At 42.0% G+C, this 13,073-nt stretch overlaps 1 protein-coding gene across 3 annotated transcripts in view; it reads right to left on the reverse strand.

Annotated features, from left to right (window-relative positions):
* Positions 1 to 8,596, reverse strand: part of COL6A5 (collagen type VI alpha 5 chain) — a 150,952-nt gene extending 142,356 nt beyond the window's left edge. For 2 of the 3 annotated variants that reach the window (XM_070466995.1, XM_070466994.1), the window contains exon 1: positions 8,361 to 8,596. The gene's annotated coding sequence lies outside the window, so the exon portion shown is untranslated. The remainder of the gene's footprint in view (positions 1 to 8,360) is intronic. The other variant, XM_070466996.1, reaches the window with a different exon arrangement.
* Positions 8,597 to 13,073: the final 4,477 nt, after the last annotated feature.

Below are 13,073 nucleotides of genomic sequence, written 5' to 3' on the forward strand. Positions count from 1 at the left end.
ACGCATTTCCCCCACACTATATTTTCATGAATTTTATTTTATTTCCTACATTTTAGCTTTATATATTTCTGTAACAGCTAGTTATTTCCTAAGGTTTATGTTGTCCTCGTGGACTATATTCATCATTTGTCAATCTTTATTATGTGACCTTTGGAAACAGCTTGTGCCACCATTAGATCAGAAGCTCCATCAGAAAAGCATATCTGTTTTGGGTCACTGTTGTATCCCCAGACTTTACTATTGTTTATCAATAGCACTCAAAAAAATACCAGTTTTTAAAAAGAAGTTTAAAACAGAGGGGACGGATGGAGAAGGAAGCGAAGAAAGTAAAAAAAAAAAAAAAATGCATGAGGCCTCACTGAGTATATTTTAATTGCTCTCAACATTATCTGATACAACATTATAATCCCTGTTTTCCCTTGAGTCAGGTCAGTTCAGTTGCTCAGTCTGACTCTTTGCAATCCCATGATCTGCAGCACGCCAGTCTTCCCTGTCCATACCAAATCCCAGAGCTTGTTCAAACTCATGTCCATCAAGTCAGTGATGCCATCCAACCATCTCATCTTATGTTGTCCCCTTCTCCTCCTGCCTTCAATCTTTCCCAGCATCAGGGTCTTTTCTAATGAGCCAGTTCTTCCCATCAGGTGGCCAAAGTATTGGAGTTTCAGCTTCAGCATCAGTCCTTTCAGTGAATATTCAGAATTGATTTCCTTTAGGATTGACTGGTTGGATCTCCTTGCTGTCCAAGGGACTCTCAAGAGTCTTCCCTAGCACCACAGTTCAAAGGCATTAATTCTTCGGCTATTGGCCTTTTCTATCATCCAGCTCTCACATCTGTACATAACTACTAAAAAAACCCATAGCTTTGACTATACAGACCTTCGTAGGCAAAATAATGTCTCTGCTTTTTAATACACTGTCTAGGTCTGTCATTTCTTTTCTTCCAAATAAATAGGTGAAATGAATTAAATAATATGTTTCACTTAAACTGACATATCTAAAATATTATCATCTCAATGTATTATAAATATAAAAATTATTAATGAGACATTTCACATTATTTTTTCATACTAAGCCCTCAAAATCTGGCATATATTTTACTCCCACAGCACAAATCAACTCAGACTCATCACATTTCAAGTGCTCAATAACCACCTATGGTGAGTGGCTCCCTAATTGGACAGCACAGTTATAGATTATGGAACACAGAGAAAAGGACAGTGTTCTTTAGGCCCTCAGTCCAAGGCCTTCTACCTCACTGCCCCAGGTTAAGGAGAGCAATATCTCAGCACATCCAGAGTCCTTATGGCACAAACCAGTTAGGAAGTGTTGGGCCAGGTGACCTTTAAGAAGCGGTTAATTAGGACAGTGTTTCTGCAGCCTTGATATGCCCATGAATTACCTGGGCATCTTTTAAAAATTTATTTTACTGAAGTAGATTGGATTGACAATGTTGTGTTAATTTCTGCTTTCAGAGAGCCATGAATATTCACTCTTTTTCATATTCTTTTCCATTATCGTTAATCACAGGATATTGAATATTGTTCCCTGTGCTATACAGTAGGACCTTGCTGTTTATCTGTTCTATATAATAGTTTGCATCTGCTAATCCCAAACTATCTTTCTGACTATTCACAAGAGAAGACTCTACACATGGACATCACAAGATGGTCAATACTGAAATCAGATTGATTATATTCTTTGCAGCCAAAGATGGAGAAGCTCTGTAGAGTCAGCAAAAACAGACCGGGAGCTGACTGTGGCTCAGATTGTGAACTCCTTATTGCCAAATTCAGACTTAAATGTAAGAAAGTAGGGAAAACCACTAGACCATTCAGTTATGACCTAAATCAAATCCCTTACAATTATAGAGTGGAGGTGAGAAATAGATTCAAGGGATTAGATCTGATAGAGAGAGTGCCTGAAGAACTATGGACAGAGGTTTGTGACATTATACAGGAGAGAGGGATCAATACCATCCTCAAGAAAAACAAACGCAAAAAAAGCAAAATGGCTGTGTGAGGAGGCCTTACGAATAGCTGTGAAAAGAAGAGAAGCAAAAAGCAAAGGAGAAAAGAGAAGAGATAACCATTTGAATGCAGAGTTCCAAAGAATAGCAAGGAGAGATAAGAAAACCATCCTCAGTGATCAATGCAAAGAAATAGAGGAAAACAACAGAATGGGAAAGACTAGAGATCTCTTCAAGAAAATTAGAGATACCTCTTATTTAACTTATATGCAGAGTACATCATGAGAAATGCTGGGCTGGATGAGGCACAAGCCGGAATCAAGATTGCCAGGAGAAATATCAATAACCTCAGATATGCAGATGACAACACTCTTATGGCAGAAAGTGAAGAGGAACTAAAGAGCCTCTTGATGAAAGTGCAAGAGGAGAGTGAACAAGTTGGCTTAAAGCTCAACATTCAGAAAACTAAGATCATGGCATCTGGTCCCATCACTTCATGGTAAATAGATGGGGAAACAGTGGAAACAGTGAGAGACTATTTTTTGGGCTCCAAAATCACTGCAGATGGTGATTGCAGCCATGAAATTAAAAGATCCGTGCCCCTTGGAAGAAAAGCTTTGACCAACCTAGACAGCATATTAAAAAGCAGAGACATTAGTTTGCCAACAAAAGTCTTTCTAATCAAAGCTATGGTTTTTTTCTGGTAGTCATGTATGGATGTAAGAGTTGGACTATAAAGAAAGCTGAGCACCAAAGAACTGATGCTTTTGAACTGTGATGTTAGAGAAGATTCTTGAGAGTCCCTTGGACTGCAAGGAGATCCAACCAGTCAGTTCTAAAGGAAATCAGTCCTGGGTGTTCATTGGAAGGACTGATGCTGAAGCTGAAACTCCAATCCTTTGGCCACCTGATGCAAAGAACTGACTCATTTGAAAAGACCCTGATGCTGGGAAAGATTGAAGGCAGGAGGAGGAGAAGGGGGTGAGGATGAGATGGTTGGATGGCATCACCGACTCAATGCACAAGAGTAAACTTGTGCATTGAGTATCCCTGAGTAAACTCAGGGAGTTGGTGATGGACAAGGAAGCCTGGTGTGCTGCAGTCCATGGTGTCTCAAAGAGTCGGGCAGGACTGACCGACTGAACTGAACTGAACTGAATCCCAAACCCCCACTCCATCCCTCTCCCTTCCCATCTCCCCCTTGGCAACCACAAGAATGTTCTCTATGTCTGTGAGTCTGTCTGTTTCTTGTATAAGTTCATTTGTGTCATATTTTAGATTCCACATATAAGGGATGTCATGCGGAATTTTTCTTTCTCTTTCTGACTTACTTCAGTTAGTATGGCACTTTCTAGGTCTATCCATGTTGCCGCAAATGGCCTTATTTCATTATTTTTTATGGCTGAATAGTACTACATTGTATATATGTACCACATCTTCTTTATCCAGTCATCTGCTGATGGACATTTAGGTGCTTTGTATGTTTCGGCTCTTGTGAATAGTGCTGCTATGAACATAGTCTTGCATGTATCTTTTTGATTTAAAGTTTTGTCCAGATATTGGGTGTCTTTTTAAAATGCAGGCTCTGATTCAATAGCTCTGGAGTGCATTCTGTATTTTTAACAAGACCCTAAAGGATGCTGGTCCTCTGAAAACACTTCGTGTAGCAAAGGATTAAGTCATATATTCTGAAGTCTGTCATAATTGTGAGTGTCTTTCTGATATGTTTTCAACTTGCCATCTAGAGCAGTCTAAACCAGTACTATTTAACAGAAATAGAACCCAAGGCATATATAGAATGTGGCTATATATTCTTGGGTTTCAGTCATTTCATTTTTCCTTTTAGTTCTTTGTTATTGAGTCACTGTCTTCCAAAAGCTGATGTTACTGAGATAATTCATTTGATTACCTAATTTACTTTTAATTTTTCTGCCAACATAATGTATCTCTTAAATCTCAATAACACCATGTTTATCTTCGTTTTTGTTTTTCTGGAACATAATGAGACTGAGAATTTTGATCTGCCAATTCAGATGTTCTTTTACTTTGGCAAAGTTTTCATCTAATTCCATATTTCTTCAATTAAAAGATTTTTTTCACATTTGGTGTTTCTCAAATAACTTGTAAGTAACATGTTCATGCAATAATTTATCATGTACTTTTATTCTCTTGAAAGCTATTTTTAAATCAATGGTGCAACTTGAAATTAATGATTGTTTGAGACCAAAGAAATGCAATGTTTTATATTTATTTTCACTTCCCTTTGGTCTTTCTCTCCTTTTTTTCCTGGAAAGCCACATGGTTTTGTGCTTTTCGTCTGTTATTTGTCTTCTATCACCATTACTCTCCTTAACCAGCTTTCTTCCTCTGTCCATATGCTCTGCAATCTGTGTCATTTTTCCCCAAACTGCCCTTCGAGTCAAAGCTCAATTTTCCACAAAGCTGACTTATATCTAGTTGCTTCTAATATGGGTTTTGGTTTTATAACAGTTTTATTTTCTTTTGTACTTTTCTTGGCTTTCCTTTTCATTATGTCTTACATTTTTTAACCACTTTTATTATAAACCTGTTTTCTATAAAGCCTTAGAGTTCAGAGTAATTTTCTTCTTTTTTTGGAATAATTGTTAATCTCTGTGTGGCATATACCAAATGCTTCTTTCTTTATTGGAAGCAGTTTTGCATAACCACACTGGTGCTTTGGGTATTTTGTACAGGTTTTGAATATGTTTTGGGGGCAAGGGGATGAGGGGCAAGGGGAGTAAAGTTAGGATCCAACAGAAGTTGGTTGTACACATTTCACATTTATGGTTCTCAGCTATTTTGTAGTTTATTGATATTGGGAACAGACATTTTCCTCTCATTATACTTTTAGCTGCTCGTTACTACTTTATACAGAAGCTACTGATTTTTTTTTTTCTGGATTTGTCAGCAACGTCAATTAACTCAATCAGTTTTTAATTATTTCTCTTAGCTATGGTCTCTGTGAATCACTACTACCACTTGCCCATAAGACAAAAGAAGATGGTGATGTTAACTATCTCCCCCAAGCACGTGCATGCTCAGTCGTGTCCAGCTCTTTGTGACCCCATGGGCTGTAGCCCACCAGGCTCCTCTGTCCATGGGGTTTTCCAGGCCAGAATACTGGAGTGGGTTGCCATTTCCTTCTGCAGGGGATCTTCCCAACCCAGGGATCGACCCTGCCTCTCCTGCACTGGGAGGTGTATTCTTTACCACTCCACCACCTGGGAAGCCCCACCCCAGTTCACACAGCTATTAAATGATGCAGTTTTGATTTGCAGGTGGGCTGCCATCTCTGGGATCGCACAGAGTCAAACACGACTGAAGCGACTTAGCAGCAGCAGTAGCAGCAGCGAAAGTGAAACTTGCTCAGTTGTGTCCGACTCTTTGTGAATCTATGGACTGTACAGTCCATGGAGTTCTCCAGGCCAGAATACTGGAGTGGGTAGCCGTTCCCTCCTCCAGAGGATCTTCCCAACTCGGGGATCCAACCTAGGTCTCCTGCATTGAAAGCAGATTCTTTACCAACTGAGCTATCAGGGAAGCCATGATAGGTAGGGTAGACTCTCAAATCATTACACTGCTTGAAACTTTTGACTATGTTACCTCCCTCTCTCCTTTTTTTCTTACCAAATTGCAGAGTCATCTTCATTCTCTCATTTCTTCTACAACCTGCTCCCTCTCTAATAGAGATGAACTGTGTAAAGTAAAGCTAAGGTCTAGGGTAGGTCTCTACTAACAGGGCATGTGCTCTTGCCATCTTAAGCCTCAACTTCCTCATTAATGAAATAGTAATCAACACATCTACTTAAAAAAAAAACTTTCTGGATTACTGCAAGATTTAGATATAATCATTTAATAAACTTCTCCAAGACCTTTGCCCAGCCCTTACCTTTTTCTCCTTTGTACCTGCCCGGAGAGGACCTGGAGCTATATCCGACAAGATTGACAGGGGTATCCTAAAAGCAAACTGCACTGCCATGAAAAGTACACATTCCAAGTGAATTTCTGTCCTCCACTGCTCGAGCTAAAGAGTTTTAGGTAAATATTCCAGGATTCGAAAGTCCTCCCTTTTGGAAGGTGATTTGAACTTGAAGGTGGAAAATCACAACATAAAATGACATGAAAACAAGATACATGTCATAAATCTTATACTTTGTTACAGAAGGATGCTGATTACATGTTCTTTGAGGACTTATGAACAAGTACGACAGGCATGATTCTCAGGAATACAGAAAAGCTTATAGGGCAAACTTTATTTTCAGACACTCATGACATTCCTAGCAATGGCTTAAAATTTTACCAACATTTCCAAAGTTGTTTTCTAAGAGAATTTAGTTCACCTTTGATATCTGTGAGCAAGCCTTTCAGATGTTTTATATTAAAACATGCATACCTAATTAATTATATGGTCATCCTATTAAGCATTTTCTCTGCTTTAACGTATCAACAGAGTCCAAGTTGTAAGCATACAGCAGGTAGGGAGCCCTGCGGTGGTGATACCTTGAAATCATGCTGGCGAGTGCCACCTCAAAACCATAGGCCCATTATACAGAGTGAAGTAAGCCAGAAAGAGAAAGACCAATACAGCATAGTAATGCATATATATGGAATTTAGAAAGATGGTAACGGTAATCCTATATGCAAGACAGAAAAAGAGACACAGATGTATAGAACAGACTTTTGGACTCTATGGGAGAAGGCGAGGGTGGGATGATCTGAGAGAACAGCATCGAAACATGTATATTATCAAGTGTGAAACAGATCACCAGTCCAGGTTGGATGCATGAGACAAGTGCTCGGGCCTGGTGCACTGGGATGACCCAGAGGGATGGGGTGGGGAGGGAGGTGGGAGGGGGATTCAGGATGGGGAGCACATGTAAATCCATGGCTGATTCATGTCAATGTATGGCAAAAAGCACTACAATATTGTAAAGTAATTAGCCTCCAACTAATAAAAATAATTGGGGGGGGGGGGAACCATGCATCCAAAGAACTGAGAAATATATACATCTTTCCAGAGTCTCAGAATGAGTCAATAATGGATTTAGACATAATATTTAAATTAAGCCACCAAAGGAGAAGCAGAGAAACAAACAAATAAAACCCACAACTGAAAGCAAACCATTCACAGAAACAGCACTGAATATTTCATAAGTAAGGTTCTCAGCAGTGATGAAGAGACAGCCCCATCTACAGAAATTGTTTAGAACCTTGGAGAATGAGGAACCACATGATTTGGGTATACCTGGCATCCATATTTGTTTCTAAGAGGCATCCCTATAGCAACTGATTCCTTTTCAGAATTTCTACAAGGTAGCTAGCTCTGGCATTGGGCTTTTCAGAGAAGGAGACAAATTTTCTCTCTCATTTTGATTCATAAGAAATTTCAGGATTCCTATTTATTCTACTTGTAAAATATATTACATAAACTAATACAAAGATAAAAAAATATGTGCTGCCAATGTGATCTCTTTTTCTTAAAAATTTTGTTCAGAACTCACTCACAAACTAAAAATCTCTCTTCCAAAATATCTATTCTGGCATTCTGAGTTAACAACAATAATAAAAATTAACTTCAGAAGGAGCACTTAAATGCTAAAAACCAAAATAAAAAAGAGATGTGAAACACTACACCAAATTACAAAGATCCTGGTTAAAGAAAAAATATACTAGCAGCTTGAAGATCTTAAGAGCCAAATAACTCCCTCCTTCATTTTGAAAGAAACTTAATTGGAACCTGACACACAGTAGAAATTCAGAGATGTTCGTTAAAGTGGTGAGTGCTGTCTTGAGGAAATTCCAGAGATGGTAGTTCACAGTTTGGGACAGAGTGGCAATTTCTACAAACTATGAGTGTTTCAAAGTTCTTACGACGCAGTACCTGAATCTACCCCAGTAACTAATGCCTTATGGCTCACTGTGCACCCAACTGTTGTTTATGTCAGGGTTTTGCATGGGGTAAGGGGCCCAAGTGTTAGGCCCAAGTGATCTCTAAGTCAGTGGCTATCAAACTTCTGCAGGGTCAGAATCTCCAGGAGGGCTTATTAACACACACACTCCTGAGTCCCAGAGATGTAGGCTCAGCAGGTGTGGGGTGGGGCCCTTGAATTTGCCTTTCTAACCAGGTGCCAGGGGATGGAGCTGTTACTTGTCCTTGGACACGTCGAATAGCACTGCCGCTGGATCCTTTCCAATTCAGAGTCTAACCTTTCAGAACCTGGTCTCAGTTTGCAATATTCCTTAAAGTCTGGGATTTGACAGCATCCTACAGAGGCGCAAAAATTATCAGGATGTACTCACGTCTGCCTACCTGCCCTCGGAGCCCTCCTCCGCCCATTTTATGCCCCAAGCCCCTGCAACCGGCACTCACCAAGCTTTCCCAGGGCCCGAGGCCCCTCGGAACCGCGGGCACGGCCCCTGCTTCCCGAGCGCGGCACTAGCGCCCGGGCGCGGGAACGGCGCGCGGTGGGCAAGTGCGGAGCTGGGTCCCCGCTCTACCGCGGGTGGTACGGAGCGCCCCGCGCCCTGCTGGCCCTTTTAAAACGCGCGGCACTGGTGAACTTGGCTGGGCTCGTCCCGCAGGGGGGCGGGGGTGCTGGACTGTTAATTCCTCGTGGGTTTCATGTGAGTGTCCAGGGACGCTCCAGCTGTTGGCTCTCTGCGCAGCTGCCAGCAGCTGTTTCGGAGGAAGCCGGGGGCTGCCAAAAAAAAAACTTGAGAAAGCGGTTTCTCAGAAACCCAGGGCAACTTTTATCTGCTGAACTGAGGTCACTGCTGCTACTTGAGCTGAGGGCTCGCCACTTGGCTCCAATGGTTTACGGCTTATTCTGTGGTCTCCTCCAAGCCAGCCTGCAGAGAACCAGAGAACATTCCCAGAGAGTCAGAGAGCAGGCGATGGCTGGGGGAGCTGAAGTCCGAGACGGAGAGCGGAGAGCAAAGCTGGGCTAAAGGCAGCAGAAGCTCCCCAGCAGCTCCCAGCAAGGGCAGGGCCGGGAAGGGGCTGGGAGGGGGGTGGGCAACAGGAGTGAAGACTCGATTTCTCGCAGGGATCCCAATGATGCACTTGAAAAGCATTGTCTCTTCTTAGGTGGATGGCGTGTTTGCTTGCTTTTATGTTTTCCATTGATGTGAACCCACGATTGAGATTTTATGGATAAACCTATTTCCAGCTTGAGCAGTTGAATTCAGTCTATCCCCACATGCTCAGCCTGCCACCTTCTCCGTTGTCCTTGAAGAAATATGGGAATACTTAACACTGATGTAAGTTTATTAAAAAGGCCAAGTTGTTGTTAGTCACTAAGTCATGTCTGATGCTTTGTGACCCCATGGACTCTGGGAGGCCAGGCTCCTTTGTTCTTCACAAAGGGCAAGGGGAAAGTTTATTAAAAGGTCAAAAGACCCTTGGCTTAGCAAGGGCCATTAGAGCTCCAGGCCTCTCCCATTCTAGAATAGCCTCAGAAGTGAATCAGGAGGTTCCTAGGTGTGTCTCAGAAGGAATGGGGCTGGGAGAATGGAGAGAAGGAAGTAGAAGGAGGGCTGTCAGCACTTTTTCCTTTTATTATTATTTTTTAACAAAGGGAACACAAATTTGTGTAAAACTAATGACTGATTTCATTTCATTTTGTTTTGTTTTGTTTTTTTTACTAGTAAGGGGCACAATGATCTTTGCTGTAAACTAGAGCTTACCTTCGAGAAGGAAATGGCAACCCACTCCAGTATTCTTGCCTGGAGAATCCCATGGACAGAGGAGCCCCATGGGCTACAGTCCATGAGGTCGCAAGAGTCGGACATGACTTAGCAACTAAACCACCACCACCCTTCTGGGATCTACTTAGTAGAGTGAGGATCCCAGGGTGTTCTGCACAGGATACCCCAAAATGCTGGGTTTGAGCCTAGTCCTGTCCCATGTGGAGGAAAGGTCTCATCCTGGCCTCCAGGGTTCAGAACCCCCTGCCTGCCTCACCTGTGTCCTCTCTCCAGTGTTTTGCCTTTTGTGTGTGTGCTGTGGGGAAGGATGTGCTGGTACTCACTGTCCTTCCTTGGCACTGCCCACCAGACTTGCTCTGCCAAACATGGCCCAGCTCAGCAGTCCCCCGAGAGATGTGACTAGAACCAGGAACACAATCCAGCAAAAGCAGAATGTGGGTGGTTGGGGGGGGGGGGGGCGTGGAGAGGCCGTATTCTCAAGTATACCACCACCCAGTATCACTGCTAGAAAATAATCAGAAAAAAATCTCAAGGTGCCAAAGAATGGTTTCCCTGGTCGAGCTGTTCTGCATTGTCCACCCTCCCCTGCCCCCAGGACTGATGGTTTAGTATCGACGCGTCTCAGATTCTGTCCAGGCTTTGATGAAGGAAAGAGGAGACTGCAAAAGCAAGCTTAAAACTCAACATTCAAAAAACTAAGGTCATGTCATCCGATCCATCACTTCATGCCAAATAGATAGGGGGAAATGGAAACAGTGACAGATTTTATTTTCTTGAGCTCTAACATCACTGCGGACAGTGACCACAGCCATGAAATTAAAAGTTGCTTGTTCTTTGGAAGAAAAGTTATTGACAAACCTAGAGAGCATATTAAAAAACAGAGATATTACTTTGCCAACAAAGGTTCATATAGTCAAAATTATGGTTTTTCCTGTAGTTGTGTATGAATGTGTGAGTTGGACCATAAAGAAGGCTGAGCACTGAAGAATTGATGCTTTTGAACTGTGGTGTTGGAGAAGACTCTTGAGAGTTCCTTGGACTGCAAGGAGATCCAACCAGTCCATCCTAAAGGAAATCAACCCTGAATATTCACTGGAATAACTGATGCTTAGGCTGACGCTCCAATACTTTGACCACCTGATGTGAAGAGCCAATTCATTGAAAAACACCCTGATGCTGGGAAAGACTGAGGGCAGAAGGAGAAGGGGATGACAGAGGATGAGATGGTTGGATGGCATCTTTAACTCAGTAGACATGAGTTTGAGCAACCTCTGAGAGACAATGAAGGACAGGGAAGCCTGGCATGATGCAGTCCATGGGGTTCAAAAGAGTTGGACACAACCAAGCAACTGAACAACAAGTGTGCCTCACAAGGGAAGCCCAAAGAGTGACAGGCAGGGCTGGAAGGTCAGAACCTGCATTCCAAGAACAGAGCACACATGCTGTTCCCATTTGCACCCTCATGAGCTGTCCATACACCCTTCTGTGGACAAAGGCTGATTAACTGAGATGTTTTTTCTAACCAAGAGTGCAATCCCAAGGAGACCTGTTTCACTTCAGGAGAAGGGTGCGGTTCTTTCCCTACACTTAACTGAAGTAGTTTTCCAATCGCATTGGAGTCGATCTGAATTTGGCTTTTTTGAGTAACTTTTCTGGAAAGTGTTATTATAGGAATGTTTTTATTTGTAATACAATTACAATTGAAGTTTCACAATCACGCTATGATATAAAAGTGGTTTTGGTGATCAACAACATTTTCTACAGAATTCAACATGTTCTTTCTCTTCCTTCTGTTTGTAAAATTGAAACAATTGTTCTCCTAAAGAAGTGAAGTGAAAGCCACTCCGTCGCTCAGTCATATCCAACTCTTTGTGACCCCATGGACTATATAGTCCATGGAATTCTCCAGGTCAGAATACTGGAGTGGGTAGCTGTTCCCTTCTCCAGGGGAATCTTCCTAACCCAAGGATAAAACCCAGGTCTCCTGCATTGCAGGCAGACTCTTTACCAGCTGAAATAACCAGGGAAGCCCTTTCATAAAGAAATTATAATGCAAAATTTGTCCTCTGTTAGGAATTACACTTATTCTACTAAAGATACATTAATTTGTTTCAGAAAGTAGGAGTTTTAAGCTCAACTTTGCAAGGAATTCAGGTACTGAAATCACCAAGCTTTCAATTAGTTACCATGGAAAGTAGACTATTTGGATTTACATTTATCTGGCTTTGATATTGAATAAAAGAAAAAACATCCAGTATTTCAAAATTGTGGTGTGTTAAATATTTTCCCAGAATCATCATGAGCTATTTGCTTTTCATTAACCCAACCTCTACAGTCTGGGATTTCTGCAACTGTTTTAGATAAGGAGATAACATTAGAATGAGCCACTCCACAACTGTCTTCTACTCTACCTTCCTTAATTCTTGCTGAGAAGTATTGATGTATTCCCAAATTTGTGAACCCTACACTGTTACTGAACACAAGTTCATATGCCCAATGCACAGTGAAGCCAAACAAACCAAAGCATCAGTTTGGAGCAAAGAAAGGCTTATTACAGGGCCATGCAAGAACAGGTGGCTTATGCTCAAATAACCCAAACTCCTCATAGAGTTGCAGCAAAATATTTTTAAAGGCTGGATGAGGGCAAGGTTCAGGAATCAAGATTGCTGGGAGAAATATCAATAGCCTCAGATATGCAGGTGACACTGTCCTTATGGCAGAAAATGAAAAGGAACTAAAGAGCCTCTTGATGTGAAAGTTCAGTTCAGTTCAGTTGCTCAGTAGTGTCTGACTCTTTGCAACCCCAGGCACGCCAGGCCTCCCTGTCCATCACCAACTCCCAGAGTCTACCCAAACCCATGTCCATCGAGTCGGTGATGCCATCCAGCCATCTCATCCTCTGTCATCCCCTTCTCCTCCTGCCCCCAATCCCTCCCAGCATCAGGGTCTTTTCCAATGAGTCAACTCTTCGCATCAGGTGGCCAAAGTACTGGAGTTTCAGCTTCAGCATCAGTCCTTCCAATGAACACCCAGGACTGATCTCCTTTAGGATGGACTGGTTGGATCTCCTTGCAGTCCAAGGGACTCTCAAGAGTCTTCTCCAATGCCACAGTTCAAAAGCATGAAAGAGGAGAGTGAAAAAGCTGGCTTAAAGCTCAACATTCAAAGAACTAGGATCATGACATCCAGTCCCATCGCTTCATGGCAAATAGGCAATGGGAACAATGAGAGACTTTATTTTTTGGGTGCTCCAAAATCACTGCAGATGTTGACTGCAGCCATGGTACTGATTAGCTCCTCAAATTCTATTACATTTTCTTACTATTCAGGTGGCTTGATATTTTATATTTTTCTATAAAATTTTGCTTCTAGCCTT

The sequence above is a fragment of the Odocoileus virginianus genome, chromosome 4, assembly GCF_023699985.2.
Source record: "Odocoileus virginianus isolate 20LAN1187 ecotype Illinois chromosome 4, Ovbor_1.2, whole genome shotgun sequence".
In the NCBI taxonomy this organism is placed as follows: Eukaryota; Metazoa; Chordata; class Mammalia; order Artiodactyla; family Cervidae; genus Odocoileus; species Odocoileus virginianus.